Source organism: Oncorhynchus kisutch, linkage group LG17, assembly GCF_002021735.2.
Source record: "Oncorhynchus kisutch isolate 150728-3 linkage group LG17, Okis_V2, whole genome shotgun sequence".
NCBI classification, from domain to species: domain Eukaryota; kingdom Metazoa; phylum Chordata; class Actinopteri; order Salmoniformes; family Salmonidae; genus Oncorhynchus; species Oncorhynchus kisutch.
This window is the reverse complement of record NC_034190.2, coordinates 88,054,475-88,081,965: the sequence shown is the minus strand read 5'-3', so window position 1 is coordinate 88,081,965 and position 27,491 is coordinate 88,054,475. Positions and strand designations below refer to the sequence as shown.

Genomic DNA, 27,491 nt, shown 5'->3' with positions numbered 1-27,491 from the left:
CGGCAGACCAGTTGTGATGGATCGGCGGAGCTCCATGTCGGCAACAAAGGGTCCAGACCAGGGATTGCTTGATGGAATCTCTTCAGCTAGCCGGCAGATGGGCCTAGTTCAAGGCTAGCTCCAGGCTAACTACTAGCTAGTAGCTAGTTAGCTGGCTAGCTTCAGAAGGGGGTTCTGGTTCAAAAGTGTAAAAATAGCAGACCATATTGGGTGAGGCGGGTTGCAGGAGAGTGTTCAGTCCGTAGATGGAAAATGACATTTAAAAAATAATATGTACAAAGAAAAACGATGTATACAACGTACGGGACAAAACAATCAATCAAACCTCACTGCTCTACGCCATCTTGATTCATGGTGGTGGTGGTGGCTCCATCAAATTCTGGCTCTGCTTGTCATCGGACGAGGGAGCAGGTGGTTGGCACCGGTTCAGGGAACCCAGGCTACTGTGCTGACCTTAGCATAGGCTACTGTGCTGACCTTAGCATAGGCTACTGTGCTGACCTTAGCATAGGCTACTGTGCCGACCTTAGCATAGGCTACTGTGCCGACCTTAGCATAGGCTACTGTGCCGACCTTAGCATAGGCTACTGTGCCGACCTTAGCATAGGCTACTGTGCCGACCTTAGCATAGGCTACTGTGCCGACCTTAGCATAGGCTACTGTGCCGACCTTAGCATAGGCTACTGTGCCGACCTTAGCATAGGCTACTGTGCCGACCTTAGCATAGGCTACTGTGCCGACCTTAGCATAGGCTACTGTGCCGACCTTAGCATAGGCTACTGTGCCGACCTTAGCATAGGCTACTGTGCCGACCTTAGCATAGGCTACTGTGCCGACCTTAGCATAGGCTACTGTGCCGACCTTAGCATAGGCTACTGTGCCGACCTTAGCATAGGCTACTGTGCCGACCTTAGCATAGGCTACTGTGCCGACCTTAGCATAGGCTACTGTGCCGACCTTAGCATAGGCTACTGTGCCGACCTTAGCATAGGCTACTGTGCCGACCTTAGCATAGGCTACTGTGCCGACCTTAGCATAGGCTACTGTGCCGACCTTAGCATAGGCTACTGTGCCGACCTTAGCATAGGCTACTGTGCCGACCTTAGCATAGGCTACTGTGCCGACCTTAGCATAGGCTACTGTGCCGACCTTAGCATAGGCTACTGTGCCGACCTTAGCATAGGCTACTGTGCCGACCTTAGCATAGGCTACTGTGCCGACCTTAGCATAGGCTACTGTGCCGACCTTAGCATAGGCTACTGTGCCGACCTTAGCATAGGCTACTGTGCCGACCTTAGCATAGGCTACTGTGCCGACCTTAGCATAGGCTACTGTGCCGACCTTAGCATAGGCTACTGTGCCGACCTTAGCATAGGCTACTGTGCCGACCTTAGCATAGGCTACTGTGCCGACCTTAGCATAGGCTACTGTGCCGACCTTAGCATAGGCTACTGTGCCGACCTTAGCATAGGCTACTGTGCCGACCTTAGCATAGGCTACTGTGCCGACCTTAGCATAGGCTACTGTGCCGACCTTAGCATAGGCTACTGTGCCGACCTTAGCATAGGCTACTGTGCCGACCTTAGCATAGGCTACTGTGCCGACCTTAGCATAGGCTACTGTGCCGACCTTAGCATAGGCTACTGTGCCGACCTTAGCATAGGCTACTGTGCCGACCTTAGCATAGGCTACTGTGCCGACCTTAGCATAGGCTACTGTGCCGACCTTAGCATAGGCTACTGTGCCGACCTTAGCATAGGCTACTGTGCCGACCTTAGCATAGGCTACTGTGCCGACCTTAGCATAGGCTACTGTGCCGACCTTAGCATAGGCTACTGTGCCGACCTTAGCAGCTTCATTCAGAAGATGGGGCGATTTTTTTATTAGCTGGAGAAGAATGGATGAACTTTTTCAGAGCTAGTTAAGGATACTATAAGCCTAGTTATCATGTTGCACGTTGGATTTATTAACTGCAAAAAGGTAAGATGTGTTTTTCATTCTGGTGCTGCTCTGCACACACAAGCTTGTTAGCAAGTTAACTCAAAGGACTTTCGATGTTCCTCCATAGAAGCCGCTCCTAGGTATAATTTCTGTGGACCTAATTAATATAATGCCGGTCATAACAAGATGCCCAGCGCTTCAAGCCTCCACCTCAACCCTCTCGCTCTCTCCACTCACCGGCAAAATTTCAGTTGCATTTTGCACCCTAGGCTTCACTTGTTTGTCCATAACGCATGTAAACAACTAGCAGGCTCTATCCGCACAGATTGGTGAAGTCATTTAATGAGCTAAATGTACAAAATAAATGATTTCACAGGTTAAAACAGGAACATAAATGAACAATATAAACCTGTAATTTTGGGGTGGATTTGAACTGGTTCTGAACTTTATTTTGCTGCTAGGAACAGTGGAACAAAATTGATAGAAATAGTGGTTCTGTTCCCGAATGAAATGATTGGAATTATAATTTCGTTACAACCCCTGCTAGGGAGTTAAGCACATTAGCTGAATACAACAGGTGTAGACCTTACTGTGAAATGCTTACTTACAAGCCCTTAACCAGGAAAAATCCTAGAGGAAAATCTGGTTGTCTGCTTTCCAACAGACACTGGGAGATGAATTCACTTTTCAGCAGGACAATAACCACAAAACACAAGGCCCAATATACAGTGAAGTTGCTGACCTAGAAGACATGAATGTTGCCTAGTTAGTTTAGACTTTAATCGGCTTGAAGGTATATGGCTTTAAAATGGCTGTCTAGCAATGATCAACAACAGTTTTGAAGAATTTAAAAAAGAATGGTGTGGAAAGCTCTTAGACATACCCAGAAAGACACTGCCCTAATAGCTGATTCTAACATGTATTGAGGGGTGTGAATACTTATGTAAATTAGATAGTTCTCTATTTCATTTTCAATAAATTTGCTAAAAATGTTAAAACCATGTTTTCACATTGTCATTATGGGTTATTGTGTGTAGATGGGTGAACATGTGTATTTATTTAATCCATTTTGAATTCCCGCTGTAACAACAGAATGTGGAATATGTGAAGGGGGTATTGTTTTTTTCTGAGGGCACAGTATTTTGACAAGCTTGCAGAGCTGTAGCTAACTGAGCAGAGAACTGGTCATTCATTGTCTCCTCTCTGCCCAGATACTGGTTCAGGCTATAACAGAGACGCTTCCTTACGGAAATTCTACATATGTTCTTGTTGGATAAGTTCATTTGAGGGGAGATTAAGAGGAGTTTGGACCAGCATCCCATTGACGGGCCGAGTAGCCAAGACACAAACTACCCTTGATTGTGTGTAACCCAAACCAATAGGGCTGCTTTTTACTGTGACCAATTGTGTATCTGGGGGTGTTGGGGAAGGCAGAAGCCAAGTTTCCATTCTAACCAATTGACAAAGTTGTATTCTATTTGGAAATTCAGCATCGGTTTGCTGGTCAAGACATGTCCTCTTAGTCTTTTCAGTTGAAGTCCCTGTTGCACTCTGTTTGGTAACGTTTGGTCCCTCCTGAACGATGTCAGGTCTGGTCTGCCGTCCCAGGTTGTTCCTGCTGCTGGTCACATAGTGGGTGTCACTCAGCTGAGCTCATACCTGGAGACCGCCCTGGGGTCCGCCCCGCGCAACGTACTGCTCTTCCTGCAGGACAAGGTAATACACACCACACAATCCTATCTTAGTAACCCGTATACGACACACCACACAATCCTACCTTAGTAACCCGTATACGACACACCACACAATCCTACCTTAGTAACCCGTATACGACACACCACACAATCCTACCTTAGTAACCCATATACGACACACCACACAATCCTACCTTAGTAACCCATATACGACACACCACACAATCCTACCTTAGTAACCCATATACGACACACCACACAATCCTACCTTAGTAACCCATATACGACACACCACACAATCCTACCTTAGTAACCCGTATACGACACACCACACAATCCTACCTTAGTAACCCGTATACGACACACCACACAATCCTACCTTAGTAACCCGTATACGACACACCACACAATCCTACCATAGTAACCTGTATATTAGTTATCTTACTGTTTGTCTCCTCCCTCTAGATGAGTATTGAGGACTTCACCATGTACGGAGGGGCATTTGGCAACAAGCAGGACAGTGCCTTCCCTAACCTCGAGGGGGCGCTCCTCTCCAGCCCTTCCCCGTTGGTCCTGCCTACCGTGGCCTGGCAAGCATCCAATGCTGTGATTGGTCAACTCCAGGACCAATTAGACACCTCTCCTCTCTACATGGACCCAGAGATGCTCAGCCAGCTACGACTCAATGCTTCTTCCCCCGCCCTGCTGGTCTTCAGACTACCCTACAGCACCGGGTACAGTTCTGATTCTGTTTATCTCACTGCTCACTTTTATATAGTTTAGTGGTTCCCCAACTATTGTTTTCAGCAGCGGTGGCGAGGTAGTTTGATGTTTTAAAGGCCATCCTTTCAGCCACAAAGACAGTAGTTTGATGTTTTAAAGGCCATCCTTTCAGCCACAAAGACAGTAGTTTGATGTTTTAAAGGCCATCCTTTCAGCCACAAAGACAGTAGTTTGATGTTTTAAAGGCCATCCTTTCAGCCACAAAGACAGTAGTTTATTTTTAAAGGCCATCCTTTATAACCTGTAATTATGTACAATATGAGTGGGCAATTAAGCTAAAGTGAAATAGGAGGTGGTGTAGACTAACAGTGAAATGCTTACTGACTAGAGGTCGACCGATTAATCGGATTGGCCGATTAATTGGGACCAATTTCAAGTTTTCATAATAATCGAAAATCGGTATTTTTGGACACCGATTTGGCTGATAAAAAAAAAGAAGGTTTTATTTATTTTTTATATACATTTTTTACACCTTTTATTGCACCTTTTATTGCACCTTTTATTGCACCTTTTATTGCACCTTTTATTGCACCTTTTATTGCACCTTTTATTGCACCTTTTATTGCACCTTTTATTGCACCTTTTATTGCACCTTTTATTGCACCTTTTATTGCACCTTTTATTGCACCTTTTATTGCACCTTTTATTGCACCTTTTATTGCACCTTTTATTTAACTTGGCAAGTTAAGAACACATTCTTATTTTCAATGACGGCCTAGGAACTGTGGGTTAACTGCCTTGTTCAGGGGCAGAACGACAGATTTTCACCCTGTCAGCTCGGGGGATACAATATTTGCAACCTTACTGTTAACTAGTCCAACGCTATAACAACCTGCCTCTCGTTGCACTACACAAGGAGACTGCCTGTTACGCGAATGCAGTAAGCCAAGGTAAGTTGCTAGCTAGCATTAAACTTCTCTTTATAAAAAACTATCAATCAATCATAATCACTAGTTCACTACACATGGTTGATGATATTACTAGTTTTTTTTCTAGCGTGTCCTGCATTGCATATAATCGATGCGGTGCGTATCGTTGCTCGACAGAGCAGTCTGACTGAGCGGTGGTAGGCAGCAGCAGGCCCGTAAACATTCAATCAAACAGCACTTTAGTGCGTTTTGCCAGCAGCTCTTTGTTGTGCGTCAAGTATTGCGCTGTTTATGACTTAAAGCCTATCGACTCCCGAGATGAGGCTGGTGTAACCGAAGTGAAAAGGCTAGCTAGGTAGCAGAAATCTTGCTTGTTTGTAGGTGACCAAATACTTATTTTCCACCATAATTTGCAAATAAATTCATTAAAATCCTTCAATGTGATTTTCTGGATGTTTTTTTTCTTCTCATTTTGTCTGTCATAGTTGAAGTGTACCTATGATGAAAATTACAGGCCTCATCTTTTTAAGTGGGAGAACTTACACAATTGGTGGCTGACTAAACACTTTTTTGCCCCACTGTATATGAGTGACTATAACATAACTAAATCAATGGGAGCCCAATGCCATGACATTTGGGGGATTTTAGATTCTCCCTGACGGTTTTAGTTGTAATGGCGGCCATGATAAATGAATGAAGGGAAAATGTTTTTGTCTTATTTTTTTCTCTTCTGAATATGGGTGTGGTCTGTCTGGTTGTGGGGGTGGTTTGTCTTTACATGGGTGTGGTCTATCTGATTGTGGGTGTGGTTTCTAACAGGGCCGATCTGATGTCCGTGAAGGAGGTTCTCAGCGGGAATGGTGAGTGTTCTATATTGGTCTATAGTTCTACTTTACGGTGGCTCTGCTGGGACAAACATCACCCCTCATTCACTGTGTTCCTTCTAAAAGCATGATCCAGATTGCTGAAGACTAACTTTGTGTGTGTGTAGATGAGGTGATTGGACAGGTGATGAACATTATGAAGAGCCAGTCTGTCCCCTACACTGCCGTCTACACTGCAGTGAGACCCTCACGGGTAAGTGTGTTTACGTGTTAGGGCCGGGACTATACCAGTTACGTGTTAGGGCCGGGACTATACCAGTTACGTGTTAGGGCCGGGACTATACCAGTTGCGTGTTAGGCCCGGGACTATACCAGTTGCGTGTTAGGCCCGGGACTATACCAGTTACGTGTTAGGGCCGGGACTATACCAGTTACGTGTTAAGGCCGGGACTATACCAGTTACGTGTTAGGGCCGGGACTATACCAGTTACGTGTTAGGGCCGGGACTATACCAGTTACGTGTTAGGGCCGGGACTATACCAGTTACGTGTAATGGCCGGGACTATACCAGTTACGTGTTAGGGCCGGGACTATACCAGTTACGTGTTAGGGCCGGGACTATACCAGTTCAGTTACGTGTTAGGGCATGGACTATACCAGTTCAGTTACGTGTTAGGGCCGGGACTATACCAGTTACATGTTAGGGCCGGGACTATACCAGTTACGTGTTAGGGCCGGGACTATACCAGTTACGTGTTAGGGCCGGGACTATACCAGTTACGTGTTAGGGCCGATACTATACCAGTTACTTGTTAGGGCCGGGACTATACCAGTTACGTGTTAGGGCCGGGACTATACCAGTTACTTGTTAGGGCCGATACTATACCAGTTACGTGTTAGGGCCGGGACTATACCAGTTCAGTTACGTGTTAGGGCCGTGACTATACCAGTTACTTGTTAGGGCCGGGACTATACCAGTTGCGTGTTAGGGCCGGGACTATACCAGTTACGTGTTAGGGCCGGGACTATACCAGTTACGTGTTAGGGCCGGGACTATACCAGTTACGTGTTAGGGCCGGGACTATACCAGTTACGTGTTAGGGCCGGGACTATACCAGTTACGTGTTAGGGCCGGGACTATACCAGTTCAGTTACGTGTTAGGGCCGGGACTATACCAGTTCAGTTACGTGTTAGGGCCGGGACTATACCAGTTACATGTTAGGGCCGGGACTATACCAGTTACGTGTTAGGGCCTGGACTATACCAGTTACGTGTTAGGGCCGGGACTATACCAGTTACGTGTTAGGGCCGGGACTATACCAGTTGCGTGTTAGGCCCGGGACTATACCAGTTGCGTGTTAGGCCCGGGACTATACCAGTTACGTGTTAGGGCCGGGACTATACCAGTTACGTGTTAGGGCCGGGACTATACCAGTTACGTGTTAGGGCCGGGACTATACCAGTTACGTGTTAGGGCCGGGACTATACCAGTTACGTGTTAGGGCCGGGACTATACCAGTTACGTGTAATGGCCGGGACTATACCAGTTACGTGTTAGGGCCGGGACTATACCAGTTACGTGTTAGGGCCGGGACTATACCAGTTCAGTTACGTGTTAGGGCATGGACTATACCAGTTCAGTTACGTGTTAGGGCCGGGACTATACCAGTTACATGTTAGGGCCGGGACTATACCAGTTACGTGTTAGGGCCGGGACTATACCAGTTACGTGTTAGGGCCGGGACTATACCAGTTACGTGTTAGGGCCGATACTATACCAGTTACTTGTTAGGGCCGGGACTATACCAGTTACGTGTTAGGGCCGTGACTATACCAGTTACTTGTTAGGGCCGGGACTATACCAGTTGCGTGTTAGGGCCGGGACTATACCAGTTACGTGTTAGGGCCGGGACTATACCAGTTACGTGTTAGGGCCGGGACTATACCAGTTACGTGTTAGGGCCGGGACTATACCAGTTACGTGTTAGGGCCGGGACTATACCAGTTACGTGTTAGGGCCGGGACTATACCAGTTCAGTTACGTGTTAGGGCCGGGACTATACCAGTTCAGTTACGTGTTAGGGCCGGGACTATACCAGTTACATGTTAGGGCCGGGACTATACCAGTTACGTGTTAGGGCCTGGACTATACCAGTTACGTGTTAGGGCCGGGACTATACCAGTTACGTGTTAGGGCCGGGACTATACCAGTTCAGTTACGTGTTAGGGCCGGGACTATACCAGTTACATGTTAGGGCCGGGACTATACCAGTTACGTGTTAGGGCCGGGACTATACCAGTTACGTGTTAGGGCCGATACTATACCAGTTACTTGTTAGGGCCGGGACTATAACAGTTACGTGTTAGGGCCGGGACTATACCAGTTACGTGTTAGGGCCGGGACTTAGGGCCGGGACTATACCAGTTCAGTTACGTGTTAGGGCCAGGACTATACCAGTTCAGTTACGTGTTAGGGCCGTGACTATACCAGTTACTTGTTAGGGCCGGGACTATACCAGTTACTTGTTAGGGCCGGGACTATACCAGTTACGCGTTAGGGCCGGGACTATACCAGTTACGCGTTAGGGCCAGGACTATACCAGTTACGCGTTAGGGCCGGGACTATACCAGTTACGCGTTAGGGTAACATTTAATCACGGGAATTAGCCTTCTCGAAGCACTGATGCTGCTGATGGTCATTAGTAGCCTACCAAACTTGCTAACTGCCTGGCACTCTGTTGTCCCTCTAATCACTCTGACATCAATACAAATGTAATTTCAAATCTAATCAAACACTTCATGAGAGCCAATGAGCTCATGTTGGGCAATATTTATATAGGCTATGCTATTGTGTGATGGCCTCTATTAAAAAGAGGAGGATCCCATCAGCTTTCTATAGGCCAGACCTACTATATTTATTTCTAAACTTTTCTAATATTAAGCACATTGCTTCTCTTTACAACAGGATGCCATGAAAATGAACCAAGGGAATTTGCTATTTAAGTGCATAGATGTTTCTCCGCTGCCCCTGTTTTGATACAGGTGCATGATAATGGTCCATTCTAAATCTAAACAAATGTAACACTTGTATTATTTAGAACATGTAAAGACCAGATTAAATCATGAATAGTCTGAAAAAGCATAACAGTAATCAAAAAATGTACCCTGGAAATAGCATTGTTGAGAGATCTGAAGAATCAGTTACTGATATGCTAATACTCTTAGTAAAAGTATTTATCTTCAACTCACAATCTTTAGATATGATTTAATTAGATTCAAATTGTATGTTAAACATCACAGTTGAAATATAGAAATCCAAAGAGAGTGGAAGTGGTGTTGATGGGGATAGAATGACGGTCAAAGATAAACGTTTTTAAAAATTAGTCAAAATAAACAGTAAGTTTGAATAACCCACTTATACGCTGTTTATATCCTGTTTGTCTGAGTCTGATGCTGCGCGGGTGCTTGTATGCATATGCACACACTCACTCATTCAAACGCACACACACGGATACACATACAGTACCAGTCTAAAGTCTGGACAAACAAACTCATTCCAGGGTTTTTCTTTATTTCTACTATTTTCTACATTGTAGAATAATAGTGAAGACATCAACACTATGAAATAACACATGGAATCATGTAGTATTCTTCAAAGTAGCAACCCTTTGCCTTGATGACAGCTTTGTACACTCTTGGCATTCTCTCAACCAGCTTCATGAGGTAGTCACCTGGAATGCATTTCAATTAACAGGTGTGCCTTGTTCATTTGTGGAAATTCTTTCCTCCTGAATGCATTTTAGCCAATCAGTTGTTGTGACAAGGTAGGGGTGGTATACAGAAGATAGCCCTATTTGGTAAAAGTCCAAGTCCATATTATGGCAAGAACAGCTCAAATAAGCAAAGATAAATGACAGTCCATCATTACTTTAAGACATGAAGGTCAGACAAGATGGAAAAAAGGGGAACATTTTGAACATTTCTTCAAGTGCAGTCACCAAAACCATCAAGCGCTGTGATGAAACTGTCTCTCGTGAGGACCGCAACAGGAAAGGAAGACCTATACTTACCTCTGCTGCAGAGGATAAGTTCATCAGAGTTACCAGCCTCAGAAATTGCAGCCCAAATAAATGCTTCAGAGTTTAAGTATCAGACACATCTCAACATGAACTGTTCAGAGGAGACTGTGTGAATCAGGCCATCATGGTTGAATTGCTGCAAAGAAACCACTTCTAAAGGACACCGATAAGAAGAAGAGACTTGCTTGGGCCAAGAAACATGAGCAATGGACATTAGACCGGTGGAAATCTGTCCTTTGGTCTGATGAATATTTAGATTATTGGTTCCAACCCCCAGGTCTTAGTGAGATGCAGAATAGGTGAACGGATCTCTTCATGTGTGGTTCCCACCGTGAAGCATGGAGGAGGTGAACGGATCTCTTCATGTGTGGTTCCCACCGTGAAGCATGGAGGAGGTGAACGGATCTCTTCATGTGTGGTTCCCACCGTGAAGCATGGAGGAGGTGAACGGATCTCTTCATGTGTGGTTCCCGCTGTGAAGCATGGAGGAGGTGAACGGATCTCTTCATGTGTGGTTCCCACCGTGAAGCATGGAGGAGGTGAATGGATCTCTTCATATGTGGTTCCCACCGTGAAGCATGGAGGAGGTGAACGGATCTCTTCATGTGTGGTTCCCACCGTGAAGCATGGAGGAGGAGGTGGGTTGGTGCATTGCTGGTGACACTGTCTGAGATGTATTTAGAATTCAAGGCACACTTAACCAACATGTTTGCCACAGCATTCTGCACCGATACACCGTCCCATCTGGTTTGGGCTTAGTGGGACTGTCGTGACCCAAAACACACCTCCAGGCTGTGTAAGGCCTATTGACCAAGAAGGAGAGGGATGGAGTGCTACATCAGAAGGCCTGGCCTCCACAATCACCCGACATATCCTGTGTGTATGTGTGTATATAAACCCAAACGTGCTTCTGTCCGGCTTTAACATAAAAGGGGAATCAGGTGCTCCACTGATGGATTTGAGAATCCATCTCATTCCAAAATCCTGGGCATTAATATGGAGTTGGTCCCCCCTTTGCTGCTATAACAGCCTCCACTCTTCTGGGAAGGCATTAATATGGAGTTGGTCCCCCCCTTTGCTGCTATAACAGCCTCCTCTCTTCTGGGAAGGCATTAATATGGAGTTGGTCCCCCTTTGCTGCTGTAACAGCCTCCACTCTTCTGGGAAGGCATTAATATGGAGTTGGTCCCCCCCCATTGCTGCTATAACAGCCTCCACTCTTCTGGGAAGGCATTAATATGGAGTTGATCTCCCCCTTTTCTGCTGTAACAGCCTCCACTCTTCAGGGAAGGCATTAATATGGAGTTGGTCCCCCCCTTTGCTGCTATAACAGCCTCCACTCTTCTGGGAAGGCTTTCCACTAGATGTTGGAACATAGTTGCGGGGACTTGCTTCCATTCAGCCACAAGCATTAGTGAGGTCGGGCACTGATGTTGAGCGATTAGGCCTGACTCGCAGTTGGTGTTCCAATTCATCCCAAAGTGTTCGATGGGGTTGAGGTCAGGACTCTGTGCAGGCCAGTCAAGTTCTTCCACATCCATCTCATAAAACCATTTCTGTATGAACCTCGCTTTGCGCACAGGGGGCCATTGTCATGTTGAAACAGGAAAGGCCCTTCCCCAAACCGTTGCCACAAACTTGAAAACACAGAATAGTCTAGAATGTCATGATATGCTGTAGCATTAAGATTTCCCTCCACTGGAACCAAGGGGCCCGAACCATGAAAAACAGACCCAGACCATTATTCCTCCTCCACCGAACTTTACAGTTGTCACTAAGCATTTTGGCACGAAGCATTCTCCTGGCATCCGCCAAACTCAGATTCGTCCATCAGACTGCCAGATGGTGAAGCGTGATTCATAACTCCAGAGAACCCATTTCCACTGCTCCAGAGTCCAATGGCGGTGAGCTTTACACCACTCCAGACGATGCTTGGTAGTGCGCATGGTGATCTTAGGCTTGTGTGCGGCTGCTCGGCCATAGAAACCCATTTTATGAAGCTGCCGACTAAGTTATTTTGCTGCTGTTGCTTCCACAGGAAGTTTGGAACACGGTGGTCTCGTTCTGTGAGCTAATGAGCTGTTGTGGAAACTTTTAGGAGCAACATTACAATAACAGCACTTATAGTTGATTTGACTTATGGGCTTGTTGGAAAGGTGGCATCCAATGACGGTGCCACGTTGAAAGTCCCTGAGCTCTTCAGTATGGGCCATTCTACTGTCAATTTTTGTCTATGGAGATTGCATGGCTGTGTGTTCGATTTTATACACCTATCAGCAATGGGTGTGGCTGAAATAGCTGAATCCACTAAGTTGAAGGGGTGTTCACATGTATGTACAGTGCATTCGGTAAGTATTCAGACCCCATTGTGTTACATTACAGCCCTTTGTGACGTAACAAAGTGGAAAAGTCTGCATGCTTACCGATGGCACTGTGTATGTTCCTTTTCAGACGGCTCTGATGAAGGCAGACCAGGCACACACCTGTTTGTATTGTCAGTGAACCAGATTCATGCACAAGCACACACCTGTTTGTATTGTCAGTGAACCAGATTCATGCACAAACACACACCTGTTTGTATTGTCAGTGAACCAGATTCATGCACAAACATACACCTGTTTGTATTGTCAGTGAACCAGATTCATGCACAAACACACACCTGTTTGTATTGTCAGTGAACCAGATTCATGCACAAACACACACCTGTTTGTATTGTCAGTGAACCAGATTCATGCACAAACACACACCTGTTTGTATTGTCAGTGAACCAGATTCATGCCCAAACATACACCTGTTTGTATTGTCAGTGAACCAGATTCATGCCCAAACATACACCTGTTTGTATTGTCAGTGAACCAGATTCATGCCCAAACATACACCTGTTTGTATTGTCAGTGAACCAGATTCATGCCCAAACATACACCTGTTTGTATTCTTTTCCTGGATAGTCAACATTTGACGTATCCTGTTAACCATCTCTCTTTCCTTCTCTCTAGCAGGTGCCATCTATTTCAATGGATATGGAGGCTGGTGTAAGAGGAGGGCGCTCTCTATTGCAGTACGGAGACAGAAAGAGGGAGAGAGAGAGACAGAGGGAGAAGGAAAGGGCAGAGAAGAAGGTCAACGACAGGACATCGGACAGGACAGGAGTCTACCCACCAGTGGAGTATAAGGTTCTCTCACTCACTCACTCACTCACTCTCTCACACACACACACACACACACACACACACACACTGCAGGTAAAGAGCCTCTTTAGTTGGATAATAAATACACTATGAAATAATCAACTGAGACTCACCAGGATATTTTAAGTCTTATAAACGAGAGTGATACAAGACATTGCACTCGCCCCAAAAATCTGCCAGAGTACTTGGTACTCTTCACACTGCTGTGACGGGGTAACGGAGCAGTAGGTGGTGCTGCTGTAACGGGGTAACGGAGCAGTAGGTGGTGCTGCTGTAACGGGGTAACGGAGCAGTAGATGGTGCTGCTGTGACGGGGTAACGGAGCAGAAGGTGGTACTGCTGTGACGGGGTAACGGAGCAGTAGGTGGTGCTGCTGTAACGGGGTAACGGAGCAGCAGTAGGTGGTGCTGCTGTAACGGGGTAACGGAGCAGTAGGTGGTGCTGCTGTAACGGGGTAACGGAGCAGTAGGTGGTGCTGCTGTAACGGGGTAACGGAGCAGTAGGTGGTGCTGCTGTGACGGGGTAACGGAGCAGAAGGTGGTACTGCTGTGACGGGGTAACGGAGCAGTAGGTGGTGCTGATGTAACGGGGTAACGGAGCAGAAGGTGGTACTGCTGTGACGGGGTAACGGAGCAGTAGGTGGTGCTGCTGTAATGGAGCAGTAGGTGATACTGCTGTAACGGAGCAGTAGGTGGTGCTGATGTAACGGGGTAACGGAGCAGAAGGTGGTACTGCTGTAACGGGGTAACGGAGCAGAAGGTGGTACTGCTGTAACGGAGCAGTAGGTGGTGCTGCTGTGACGGGGTAACGGAGCAGAAGGTGGTACTGCTGTAACGGGGTAACGGAGCTGTAGGTGGTGCTGCTGTAAGGGGGTAACGGAGCAGTAGGTGGTGGTGCTGTGACGGGGTAACGGAGCAGTAGGTGGTGCTGCTGTAACGGGGTAACGGAGCAGTAGGTGGTGCTGCTGTAACGGGGTAACGGAGCAGTAGGTGGTGCTGCTGTAACGGGGTAGCGGAGCAGTAGGTGGTGCTGCTGTAAGGGGGTAACGGAGCAGTAGGTGGTGCTGCTGTGACGGGGTAACGGAGCAGTAGGTGGTGCTGCTGTGACGGGTTAACGGAGCAGTAGGTGGTGCTGCTGTAAGGGGTTAACGGAGCAGTAGGTGGTGCTGTAACGGGGTAACTGAGCAGGAGGTGGTACTGCTGTAAGGGGGTAACGGAGCAGTAGGTGGTGGTGCTGTGACGGGGTAACGGAGCAGTAGGTGGTGCTGCTGTAACGGAGCAGTAGGTGGTGCTGCTGTAGCGGGGTAACAGAGCAGTAGGTGGTACTGCTGTAACGGAGCAGTAGGTGGTGCTGCTGTAACGGAGCAGTAGGTGGTACTGCTGTAACGGGGTAACGGAGCAGTAGGTGGTACTGCTGTAACGGAGCAGTAGGTGGCGCTGCTGTAACGGAGCAGTAGGTGGTACTGCTGTGACGGGGTAACGGAGCAGTAGGTGGTGCTGCTGTGACGGGGTAACGGAGCAGTAGGTGGTGCTGCTGTGACGGGTTAACGGAGCAGTAGGTGGTGCTGCTGTAAGGGGTTAACGGAGCAGTAGGTTGTGGTGCTGTGACGGGGTAACGGAGCAGTAGGTGGTGCTGTAACGGGGTAACTGAGCAGGAGGTAGTACTGCTGTAAGGGGGTAACGGAGCAGTAGGTGGTGCTGCTGTAACGGGGTAACGGAGCAGTAGGTGGTACTGCTGTGACGGGGTAACGGAGCAGTAGGTGGTGCTGCTGTAACGGGGTAACGGAGCAGTAGGTGGTACTGCTGTAACGGGGTAACGGAGCAGTAGGTGGTACTGCTGTAACGGGGTAACGGAGCAGTAGGTGGTGCTGCTGTAACGGAGCAGTAGGTGGTGCTGCTGTAACGGGGTAACGGAGAAGTAGGTGGTACTGCTGTAACGGGGTAACGGAGCAGTAGGTGGCGCTGCTGTAACGGAGCAGTAGGTGGTGCTGCTGTAACGGGGTAACGGAGCAGTAGGTGGTACTGCTGTAACGGAGCAGTAGGTGGTGCTGCTGTAACGGAGCTGTAGGTGGTGCTGCTGTAACGGAGCTGTAGGTGGTACTGCTGTAACGGAGCAGTAGGTGGTACTGCTGTAACGGAGCTGTAGGTGGTACTGCTGTAACGGAGCAGTAGGTGGTACTGCTGTAACGGAGCAGTAGGTGGTACTGCTGTAACGGAGCAGTGGGTGGTACTGCTGTAACGGAGCAGTAGGTGGTACTGCTGTAACGGAGCAGTAGGTGGTACTGCTGTAACGGAGCAGTAGGTGGTACTGCTGTAACGGAGCAGTAGGTGGTACTGCTGTAACGGAGCAGTAGGTGGTACTGCTGTAACGGAGCAGTAGGTGGTACTGCTGTAACGGAGCAGTAGGTGGTACTGCTGTAACGGAGCAGTAGGTGGTACTGCTGTAACGGGGTAACGGAGCAGTAGGTGGTACTGCTGTAACGGAGCAGTAGGTGGTACTGCTGTAACGGAGCAGTAGGTGGTGCTGCTGCTGTAACGGAGCAGTAGGATACTGCTGTAACGGAGCAGTAGGTGGTGCTGCTGTAACGGAGCAGTAGGTGGTACTGCTGTAACGGAGTAACGGAGCAGTAGGTGGTGCTGCTGTCACGGAGCAGTAGGTGGTGCTGCTGTCACGGAGCAGTAGGTTGTGGTGCTGTGGCGGGGTAACGGAGCAGTAGGTGGTACTGCTGTAACGGAGCAGTAGGTGGTGCTGCTGTAATGGGGTAACGGAGCTGTAGGTGGCGCTGCTGTAACGGGGTAACGGAGCAGTAGGTGGTGCTGCTGTAACGGAGCAGTAGGTGGTACTGCTGTAACGGAGCAGTTGGTGGTGCTGCTGTAACGGAGCAGTAGGTTGTGGTGCTGTGACGGGGTAACGGAGCAGTAGGTGGTACTGCTGTAACGGAGCAGTAGGTGGTACTGCTGTAACGGAGCAGTAGGTGGTACTGCTGTAGCGGAGCAGTAGGTGGTGCTGCTGTAAGGGGTTAACGGAGCAGTAGTTTGTGGTGCTGTGACGGGTTAACGGAGCAGTAGGTGGTGCTGCTGTAAGGGGTTAACGGAGCAGTAGGTTGTGGTGCTGTGACGGGGTAACGGAGCAGTAGGTGGTGCTGTAACGGGGTAACGGAGCAGTAGGTGGTACTGCTGTAACGGAGCAGTAGGTGGTACTGCTGTAACGGAGCAGTTGGTGGTGCTGCTGTAACGGAGCAGTAGGTGGTACTGCTGTAACGGAGCAGTTGGTGGTGCTGCTGTAACGGAGCAGTTGGTGGTGCTGCTGTAACGGAGCAGTAGGTGGTACTGCTGTAACGGAGCAGTAGGTGGTACTGCTGTAACGGAGCAGTAGGTGGTACTGCTGTAACGGAGCAGTAGGTGGTACTGCTGTAACGGAGCAGTAGGTGGTACTGCTGTAACGGAGCAGTAGGTGGTACTGCTGTAACGGAGCAGTAGGTGGTACTGCTGTAACGGAGCAGTAGGTGGTACTGCTGTAACGGAGCAGTAGGTGGTACTGCTGTAACGGAGCAGTAGGTGGTACTGCTGTAACGGAGCAGTAGGTGGTACTGCTGTAACGGAGCAGTAGGTGGTACTGCTGTAACGGAGTAACGGAGCTGTAGATTGTGCTGCTGTAACGGGGTAACGGAGCTGTAGGTTGTGCTGCTGTAACGGGGTAACGGAGCAGTAGGTGGTGCTGTAACGGGGTAACTGAGCAGGAGGTGGTACTGCTGTAAGGGGGTAACGGAGCAGTAGGTGGTGGTGCTGTGACGGGGTAACGGAGCAGTAGGTGGTGCTGCTGTAACGGAGCAGTAGGTGGTGCTGCTGTAGCGGGGTAACAGAGCAGTAGGTGGTACTGCTGTAACGGAGCAGTAGGTGGTGCTGCTGTAACGGAGCAGTAGGTGGTACTGCTGTAACGGGGTAACGGAGCAGTAGGTGGTACTGCTGTAACGGAGCAGTAGGTGGCGCTGCTGTAACGGAGCAGTAGGTGGTACTGCTGTGACGGGGTAACGGAGCAGTAGGTGGTGCTGCTGTGACGGGGTAACGGAGCAGTAGGTGGTGCTGCTGTGACGGGTTAACGGAGCAGTAGGTGGTGCTGCTGTAAGGGGTTAACGGAGCAGTAGGTTGTGGTGCTGTGACGGGGTAACGGAGCAGTAGGTGGTGCTGTAACGGGGTAACTGAGCAGGAGGTAGTACTGCTGTAAGGGGGTAACGGAGCAGTAGGTGGTGCTGCTGTAACGGGGTAACGGAGCAGTAGGTGGTACTGCTGTGACGGGGTAACGGAGCAGTAGGTGGTGCTGCTGTAACGGAGCAGTAGGTGGTGCTGCTGTAACGGGGTAACGGAGCAGTAGGTGGTACTGCTGTAACGGGGTAACGGAGCAGTAGGTGGTACTGCTGTAACGGGGTAACGGAGCAGTAGGTGGTGCTGCTGTAACGGAGCAGTAGGTGGTGCTGCTGTAACGGGGTAACGGAGAAGTAGGTGGTACTGCTGTAACGGGGTAACGGAGCAGTAGGTGGCGCTGCTGTAACGGAGCAGTAGGTGGTGCTGCTGTAACGGGGTAACGGAGCAGTAGGTGGTACTGCTGTAACGGAGCAGTAGGTGGTGCTGCTGTAACGGAGCTGTAGGTGGTGCTGCTGTAACGGAGCTGTAGGTGGTACTGCTGTAACGGAGCAGTAGGTGGTACTGCTGTAACGGAGCTGTAGGTGGTACTGCTGTAACGGAGCAGTAGGTGGTACTGCTGTAACGGAGCAGTAGGTGGTACTGCTGTAACGGAGCAGTGGGTGGTACTGCTGTAACGGAGCAGTAGGTGGTACTGCTGTAACGGAGCAGTAGGTGGTACTGCTGTAACGGAGCAGTAGGTGGTACTGCTGTAACGGAGCAGTAGGTGGTACTGCTGTAACGGAGCAGTAGGTGGTACTGCTGTAACGGAGCAGTAGGTGGTACTGCTGTAACGGAGCAGTAGGTGGTACTGCTGTAACGGGGTAACGGAGCAGTAGGTGGTACTGCTGTAACGGAGCAGTAGGTGGTACTGCTGTAACGGAGCAGTAGGTGGTGCTGCTGCTGTAACGGAGCAGTAGGATACTGCTGTAACGGAGCAGTAGGTGGTGCTGCTGTAACGGAGCAGTAGGTGGTACTGCTGTAACGGAGTAACGGAGCAGTAGGTGGTGCTGCTGTCACGGAGCAGTAGGTGGTGCTGCTGTCACGGAGCAGTAGGTTGTGGTGCTGTGGCGGGGTAACGGAGCAGTAGGTGGTACTGCTGTAACGGAGCAGTAGGTGGTGCTGCTGTAATGGGGTAACGGAGCTGTAGGTGGCGCTGCTGTAACGGGGTAACGGAGCAGTAGGTGGTGCTGCTGTAACGGAGCAGTAGGTGGTACTGCTGTAACGGAGCAGTTGGTGGTGCTGCTGTAACGGAGCAGTAGGTTGTGGTGCTGTGACGGGGTAACGGAGCAGTAGGTGGTACTGCTGTAACGGAGCAGTAGGTGGTACTGCTGTAACGGAGCAGTAGGTGGTACTGCTGTAGCGGAGCAGTAGGTGGTGCTGCTGTAAGGGGTTAACGGAGCAGTAGTTTGTGGTGCTGTGACGGGTTAACGGAGCAGTAGGTGGTGCTGCTGTAAGGGGTTAACGGAGCAGTAGGTTGTGGTGCTGTGACGGGGTAACGGAGCAGTAGGTGGTGCTGTAACGGGGTAACGGAGCAGTAGGTGGTACTGCTGTAACGGAGCAGTAGGTGGTACTGCTGTAACGGAGCAGTTGGTGGTGCTGCTGTAACGGAGCAGTAGGTGGTACTGCTGTAACGGAGCAGTTGGTGGTGCTGCTGTAACGGAGCAGTTGGTGGTGCTGCTGTAACGGAGCAGTAGGTGGTACTGCTGTAACGGAGCAGTAGGTGGTACTGCTGTAACGGAGCAGTAGGTGGTACTGCTGTAACGGAGCAGTAGGTGGTACTGCTGTAACGGAGCAGTAGGTGGTACTGCTGTAACGGAGCAGTAGGTGGTACTGCTGTAACGGAGCAGTAGGTGGTACTGCTGTAACGGAGCAGTAGGTGGTACTGCTGTAACGGAGCAGTAGGTGGTACTGCTGTAACGGAGCAGTAGGTGGTACTGCTGTAACGGAGTAACGGAGCTGTAGATTGTGCTGCTGTAACGGGGTAACGGAGCTGTAGGTTGTGCTGCTGTAACGGGGTAACGGAGCAGTAGGTGGTACTGCTGTAACGAAGCAGTAGGTGGTACTGCTGTAACGAAGCAGTAGGTGGTACTGCTGTAACGGAGCAGTAGGTAGTGCTGCTGTAACGGGGTAACGGAGCTGTAGGTTGTGCTGCTGTAACGGGGTAACGGAGCAGTAGGTGGTACTGCTGTGACGGGGTAACGGAGCAGTAGGTGGTGCTGCTGTAACGGAGCAGTAGGTGGTACTGCTGTAACGGGGTAACGGAGCAGTAGGTGGTACTGCTGTAACGGAGCAGTAGGTAGTGCTGCTGTAACGGAGCTGTAGGTTGTGCTGCTATAACGGGGTAACGGAGCTGTAGGTGGTACTGCTGTAACGGAGCAGTAGGTGGTACTGCTGTAACGGGGTAACGGAGCAGTAGGTGGTACTGCTGTAACGGGGTAACGGAGCTGTAGGTGGTGCTGCTGTAACGGGGTAACGGAGCTGTAGGTGGTGCTGCTGTAACGGGGTAACGGAGCAGTAGGTGGTACTGCTGTAACGGAGCAGTAGGTAGTGCTGCTGTAACGGGTCAACGGAGCAGTAGGTAGTGCTGCTGTAACGGGGTAACGGAGCAGTAGGTGGTGCTGCTGTAACGGGGTAACGGAGCTGTAGGTGGTGCTGCTGTAACGGGGTAACGGAGCAGTAGGTGGTACTGCTGTAACGGAGCAGTAGGTAGTGCTGCTGTAACGAGGTAACGGAGCAGTAGGTAGTGCTGCTGTAACGGGGTAACGGAGCAGTAGGTGGTACTGCTGTGACGGGGTAACGGAGCAGTAGGTGGTACTGCTGTAACGGGGTAACGGAGCTGTAGGTGGTGCTGCTGTAACGGGGTAACGGAGCTGTAGGTGGTGCTGCTGTAACGGGGTAACGGAGCAGTAGGTGGTGCTGCTGTGACGGGGTAACGGAGCTGTAGGTGGTGCTGCTGTAACGGGGTAACGGAGCAGTAGGTGGTACTGCTGTGACGGGGTAACGGAGCAGTAGGTGGTACTGCTGTAACGGGGTAACGGAGCAGTAGGTGGTGCTGCTGTAACGGGGTAACGGAGCTGTAGGTGGTGCTGCTGTAACGGGGTAACGGAGCAGTAGGTGGTGCTGCTGTAACGGAGCAGTAGGTGGTACTGCTGTAACGGGGTAACGGAGCTGTAGGTGGTGCTGCTGTAACGGAGCAGTAGGTGGTGCTGCTGTAACGGGGTAACGGAGCTGTAGGTGGTGCTGCTGTGACGGGGTAACGGAGCTGTAGGTGGTGCTGCTGTAACGGGGTAACGGAGCAGTAGGTGGTACTGCTGTGACGGGGTAACGGAGCAGTAGGTGGTACTGCTGTAACGGGGTAACGGAGCTGTAGGTGGTACTGCTGTAACGGGGTAACGGAGCTGTAGGTGGTACTGCTGTAATGGGGTAACGGAGCTGTAGGTGGTACTGCTGTAAGGGGCAGTAGGTGGTACTGCTGTAACGGAGCAGTAGGTGGTACTGCTGTAACGGAGCAGTAGGTGGTGCTGCTGTGACGGGGTAACGGAGCAGTAGGTGGTACTGCTGTAACGGGGTAACGGAGCAGTAGGTAGTACTGCTGTAACGGGGTAACGGAGCTGTAGGTGGTGCTGCTGTGACGGGGTAACGGAGCAGTAGGTGGTACTGCTGTAACGGGGTAACGGAGCTGTAGGTGGTGCTGCTGTAACGGGGTAACGGAGCAGTAGGTGGTGCTGCTGTGACGGGGTAACGGAGCTGTAGGTGGTGCTGCTGTAACGGGGTAACGGAGCAGTAGGTGGTACTGCTGTGACGGGGTAACGGAGCAGTAGGTGGTGCTGCTGTAACGGGGTAACGGAGCAGTAGGTGGTGCTGCTGTAACGGGGTAACGGAGCTGTAGGTGGTGCTGCTGTAACGGGGTAACGGAGCAGTAGGTGGTGCTGCTGTAACGGAGCAGTAGGTGGTACTGCTGTAACGGAGCAGTAGGTGGTGCTGCTGTAACGGGGTAACGGAGCTGTAGGTGGTGCTGCTGTAACGGAGCAGTAGGTGGTACTGCTGTAACGGGGTAACGGAGCAGTAGGTGGTACTGCTGTAACGGGGTAACGGAGCAGTAGGTGGTGCTGCTGTAACGGGGTAACGGAGCTGTAGGTGGTGCTGCTGTAACGGGGTAACGGAGCAGTAGGTGGTGCTGCTATAACGGGGTAACGGAGCTGTAGGTGGTGCTGCTGTAACGGAGCAGTAGGTGGTACTGCTGTAACGGGGTAACGGAGCAGAAGGTGGTGCTGCTGTAACGGGGTAACGGAGCTGTAGGTGGTGCTGCTGTAACGGGGTAACGGAGCAGTAGGTAGTGCTGCTGTAACGGGGTAACGGAGCAGTAGGTGGTACTGCTGTAACGGGGTAACGGAGCAGTAGGTGGTGCTGCTGTAACGGGGTAACGGAGCAGTAGGTGGTGCTGCTGTAACGGAGCAGTAGGTGGTACTGCTGTAACGGGGTAACGGAGCAGAAGGTGGTGCTGCTGTAACGGGATAACGGAGCAGAAGGTGGTACTGCTGTGACGGGGTAACGGAGCAGCCGAGAAGTTTAGCCTCATTTCATGCTCTTAGTTGTTGTGGCAGTCGGCCAGATACAGCTCTTTTCTTTGTACTGATTCTACCTTTAAGAGATGAGGATTTATTTCTGATCTCTTCTCCCCAGGAGGGCGGAGCCGGCTGTATCATGCTGTGGGCGGAGAACCTGACCGTGAGTGTGCTCCGTGGTGGTCGCTGGGAACGACACGACCTCACCTCTCTGACCTTTGGAGAGGGCGTGACCCCTAGGCTCCAGGGCTCCCTCTGCAACCAATCACACTCCAGGTCGGGGGTTTAGTGCTGGAACCATGGGAACAGCAGCCTTGTGGGAATGATTGGGATGAATTATGTTGTAGTCGATTGTTCTTTTTAATAAAATATCTTTCTTTCTAATAAAATATCTTTCTTTCATCTCTGTCTGTCAGTCTGGTTCTAAACTATGAGAATATCCTGGGACAACCGTTCCTTCAAACTATTGTGAGTTGACTGGAGACACACACACACACACACACTGTTACAAACCAAGACATTTGAACTAATGTTGTGTGTGTGTGTGTCTCCAGGTTTGCCATGTCCCAGCGCCACTACAAGGTGTCAGCTCGCCGCTGGTTCACGCTAGACGCCGTGGAGATAGAATACGACGGTCAGAAAGCAACGTTTAACGGGAGCCGTAACGTGTACGCGCCGGCTGAGTACTCCTACCGCTGTCAGTCAGTCACTAACTTCAGATACCCCCTCCTGGTTCCGCGCACCTCCAAAGACCCTGCTAACCAGTGGAGGGTCTCCTTCACGGACTTCCAGGTAGGGTCTGTGTTTCTGTGTTTGCAGTGTGTCTGACACCAGACGGTACAGTACAAGCTGACCGTTGACACACTTTCTACTGTTGCTCTCTCTCCCCTCTCTCTCTCTTCTCCCCCACCCCCCTCTATCACTCTCTCCTGTCTCCCCTTCTCTCTCACCACCTCCCCCTCTCTCCCATGTCCCCTCTCTCTCACCACCTCCCCCTCTCTCCCATGTCCCCTCTCTCTCTTCTCCCCCACCCCCCTCTCTCTCTTCTCCCCCACCCCCCTCTCTCTCCCCCACCCCCCCTCTATCACTCTCTCCTGTCTCCCCTCTCTCTCACCACCTCCCATCTCTCTCCCATGTCCTCTCTCTCTCTCTTCTCCCCCACCCCCCTCTATCACTCTCTCCTGTCTCCCCTTTCTCTCACCACCCCCCTCTCTCCCATGTCCTCTCTCTCTCTCTTCTCCCCCACCCCCCTCTATCACTCTCTCCTGTCTCCCCTTTCTCTCACCACCCCCCCCTCTCTCCCATGTCCTCTCTCTCTCTCTTCTCCCCCACCCCCCTCTATCACTCTCTCCCATCTCCCCTTTCTCTCACCACCTCCCCCTCTCTCCCATGTCCTCTCTCTCTCTCTTCTCCCCACCCCCCTCTCTCTCTTCTCCCCCACCCCCCCTCTATCACTCTCTCCTGTCTCCCCTCTTTCTCACCACCTCCCATCTCTCTCCCCTCTCTCTCTCTTCTCCCCCACCCCCCTCTCTCTCTTCTCCCCCACCCCCCTCTCTCTCCCCACCCCCCTCTATCACTCTCTCCTGTCTCCCCTCTCTCTCACCACCCCCCCCCTCTCTCCCATGTCCTCTCTCCCTCTCTTCTCCCCCACCCCCCTCTATCACTCTCTCCTGTCTCCCTCTCTCTCACCACCTCCCATCTCTCTCCCATGTCCTCTCTCTCTCTTCTCCCCCCACCCCCCTCTATCACTCTCTCCTGTCTCCCCTTTCTCTCACCACCCCCCCTCTCTCCCATGTCCTCTCTCTCTCTTCTCCCCCACCCCCCTCTATCACTCTCTCCTGTCTCCCCTTTCTCTCACCACCCCCCCCTCTCTCCCATGTCCTCTCTCTCTCTCTTCTCCCCCACCCCCCTCTATCACTCTCCTCCCATCTCCCCTTTCTCTCACCACCTCCCCCTCTCTCCCATGTCCTCTCTCTCTCTCTTCTCCCCCACCCCCCTCTCTCTCTTCTCCCCCACCCCCCCTCTATCACTCTCTCCTGTCTCCCCTCTTTCTCACCACCTCCCATCTCTCTCCCCTCTCTCTCTCTCTTCTCCCCCACCCCCCCTCTCTCTCTTCTCCCCCACCCCCCTCTCTCTCCCCCACCCCCTCTATCACTCTCTCCTGTCTCCCCTCTCTCTCACCACCCCCCCCCTCTCTCCCATGTCCTCTCTCCCTCTCTTCTCCCCCACCCCCCTCTATCACTCTCTCCTGTCTCCCCTCTCTCTCACCACCTCCCATCTCTCTCCCCTCTCTCTCACCACCCCCCCTCTCTCCCCTCTCTCTCACCACCTCCCCATCTCTCTCCCCTCTCTCTCACCACCCCCCCTCTCTCCCATGTCCTCTCTCTCTCTCTTCTCCCCCACCCCCCTCTCTCTCCCCTCTCTCTCTCTTCTCCCCCACCCCCATCTCTCTCCACCCTCTCTCTCTCTCCCCCACCCCCCTCTCTCTCTTCTCCCCCACCCCCCTCTATCACTCTCTCCTGTCTCCCCTCTTTCTCTCCCCACCCCCCCATCTCTCTCCCCCCTCTCTCTCTTCTCCCCACCCCCCCTCTATCACTCTCTCCCATCTCCCCTCTTTCTCTCACCACCTCCCATCTCTCTCCCATGTCCTCTCTCTCTCTTCTCCCCCACCCCCCTCTATCACTCTCTCCCATCTCCCCTTTCTCTCACCACCTCCCCCTCTCTCCCATGTCCTCTCTCTCTCTCTTCTCCCCCACCCCCCTCTCTCTCTTCTCCCCCACCCCCCCTCTATCACTCTCTCCTGTCTCCCCTCTTTCTCACCACCTCCCATCTCTCTCCCCTCTCTCTCTCTCTCCCCCACCCCCCTCTCTCTCTTCTCCCCACCCCCCTCTCTCTCCCCCACCCCCCTCTATCACTCTCTCCTGTCTCCCCTCTCTCTCACCACCCCCCCCCTCTCTCCCATGTCCTCTCTCCCTCTCTTCTCCCCCACCCCCCTCTATCACTCTCTCCTGTCTCCCCTCTCTCTCACCACCTCCCATCTCTCTCCCATGTCCTCTCTCTCTCTTCTCCCCCACCCCCCTCTATCACTCTCTCCTGTCTCCCCTTTCTCTCACCACCCCCCCTCTCTCCCATGTCCTCTCTCTCTCTTCTCCCCCACCCCCCTCTATCACTCTCTCCTGTCTCCCCTTTCTCTCACCACCCCCCCTCTCTCCCATGTCCTCTCTCTCTCTCTTCTCCCCCACCCCCCTCTATCACTCTCTCCCATCTCCCCTTTCTCTCACCACCTCCCCCTCTCTCCCATGTCCTCTCTCTCTCTCTTCTCCCCCACCCCCCTCTCTCTCTTCTCCCCCACCCCCCCTCTATCACTCTCTCCTGTCTCCCCTCTTTCTCACCACCTCCCATCTCTCTCCCCTCTCTCTCTCTCTTCTCCCCCACCCCCCTCTCTCTCTTCTCCCCCACCCCCCTCTCTCTCCCCCACCCCCCTCTATCACTCTCTCCTGTCTCCCCTCTCTCTCACCACCCCCCCCCCCTCTCTCCCATGTCCTCTCTCCCTCTCTTCTCCCCCACCCCCCTCTATCACTCTCTCCTGTCTCCCCTCTCTCTCACCACCTCCCCATCTCTCTCCCCTCTCTCTCACCACCCCCCCTCTCTCCCCTCTCTCTCACCACCTCCCCATCTCTCTCCCCTCTCTCTCACCACCCCCCCTCTCTCCCATGTCCTCTCTCTCTCTCTTCTCCCCCACCCCCCTCTCTCTCCCCTCTCTCTCTCTTCTCCCCACCCCCATCTCTCTCCACCCTCTCTCTCTTCTCCCCCACCCCCCTCTCTCTCTTCTCCCCACCCCCCCTCTATCACTCTCTCCTGTCTCCCCTCTTTCCTCTCCCCACCCCCCCATCTCTCTCCCCCCTCTCTCTCTTCTCCCCCACCCCCCCTCTATCACTCTCTCCCATCTCCCCTCTTTCTCTCACCACCTCCCATCTCTCTCCCATGTCCTCCCTCTCTTCTCCCCCACCCCCCTCTATCACTCTCTCCTGTCTCCCCTCTCTCTCACCACCTCCCCATCTCTCTCCCCCTCTCTCTCCACCACCCCCCCCTCTCTCCCATGTCCTCTCTCTCTCTCTTCTCCCCCACCCCCCCTCTATCACTCTCTCCTGTCTCCCCTCTCTCCTCACCACCTCCCCATCTCTCTCCCCTCTCTCTCACCACCTCCCATCTCTCTCCCCTCTCTCTCACCACCTCCCCATCTCTCTCCCCCCTCTCTCTCTTCTCCCCCACCCCCCCTCTATCACCTCTCTCCCATCTCCCCTCTTCTCTCACCACCTCCCATCTCTCTCCCATGTCCTCTCTCTCTTCTCCTCCCCCACCCCCTCTACACTCTCTCCTGTCTCCCATCTCTCTCCCCTCTCTCTCTCTTCTCCCCCACCCCCTCTCTCTCTTCTCCCCCACCCCCCCTCTATCACTCTCTCCTGTCTCCCCTCTTTCTCACCACTCCCATGCTCTCTCCCCTCTCTCCTCTCTTCTCCCCCACCCCCTCTCTCTCTTCTCCCCCACCCCCCCTCTCTCTCCCCCACCCCCCTCTATCACTCTCTCCTGTCTCCCTCTCTCTCACCACCCCCCCCCCTCTCTCCCATGTCCTCTCTCCCTCTCTTCTCCCCCACCCCCCTCTATCACTCTCTCCTGTCTCCCCTCTCTCTCACCACCTCCCCATCTCTCTCCCCTCTCTCTCACCACCCCCCCCTCTCTCCCATGTCCTCTCTCTCTCTCTTCTCCCCCACCCCCCCTCTATCACTCTCTCCTGTCTCCCCTCTCTCTCACCACCTTCCCATCTCTCTCCCCTCTCTCTCACCACCTCCCATCTCTCTCCCCCCTCTCTCTCTTCTCCCCCACCCCCCCTCTATCACTCTCATCCCATCTCCCCTCTTTCTCTCACCACCTCCATCTCTCTCCCATGTCTCTCTCTCTTCTCCCCCACCCCCTCTACACTCTCTCCTGTCTCCCATCTCTCTCCCCTCTCTCTCTCTTCTCCCCCACCCCCCTCTCTCTCTTCTCCCCCACCCCCCCTCTATCACTCTCTCCTGTCTCCCCTCTCTCTCACCACCTCCCCATCTCTCTCCCCTCTCTCTCACCACCTCCCCATCTCTCTCCCCCCCCCCCTCTCTTCTCCCCCCCCCCCCCCCTCTATCACTCTCTCCCATCTCCCCTCTTTCTCTCACCACCTCCCATCTCTCTCCCATGTCCTCTCTCTCTTCTCCCCCACCCCCCTCTACACTCTCTCCTGTCTCCCATCTCTCTCCCCTCTCTCTCTCTTCTCCCCCCCCCCCCCCTCTCTCTTCTCCCCCACCCCCCTCTATCACTCTCTCCTGTCTCCC

The 27,491-nt window shown here is 52.0% G+C and overlaps 1 pseudogene; it reads left to right on the top strand.

Moving 5' to 3' along the window:
• LOC109882994 (V-type proton ATPase subunit S1-like) overlaps nucleotides 1-27,491 on the top strand; it is a 32,136-nt pseudogene that overhangs the window by 3,622 nt on the left and 1,023 nt on the right.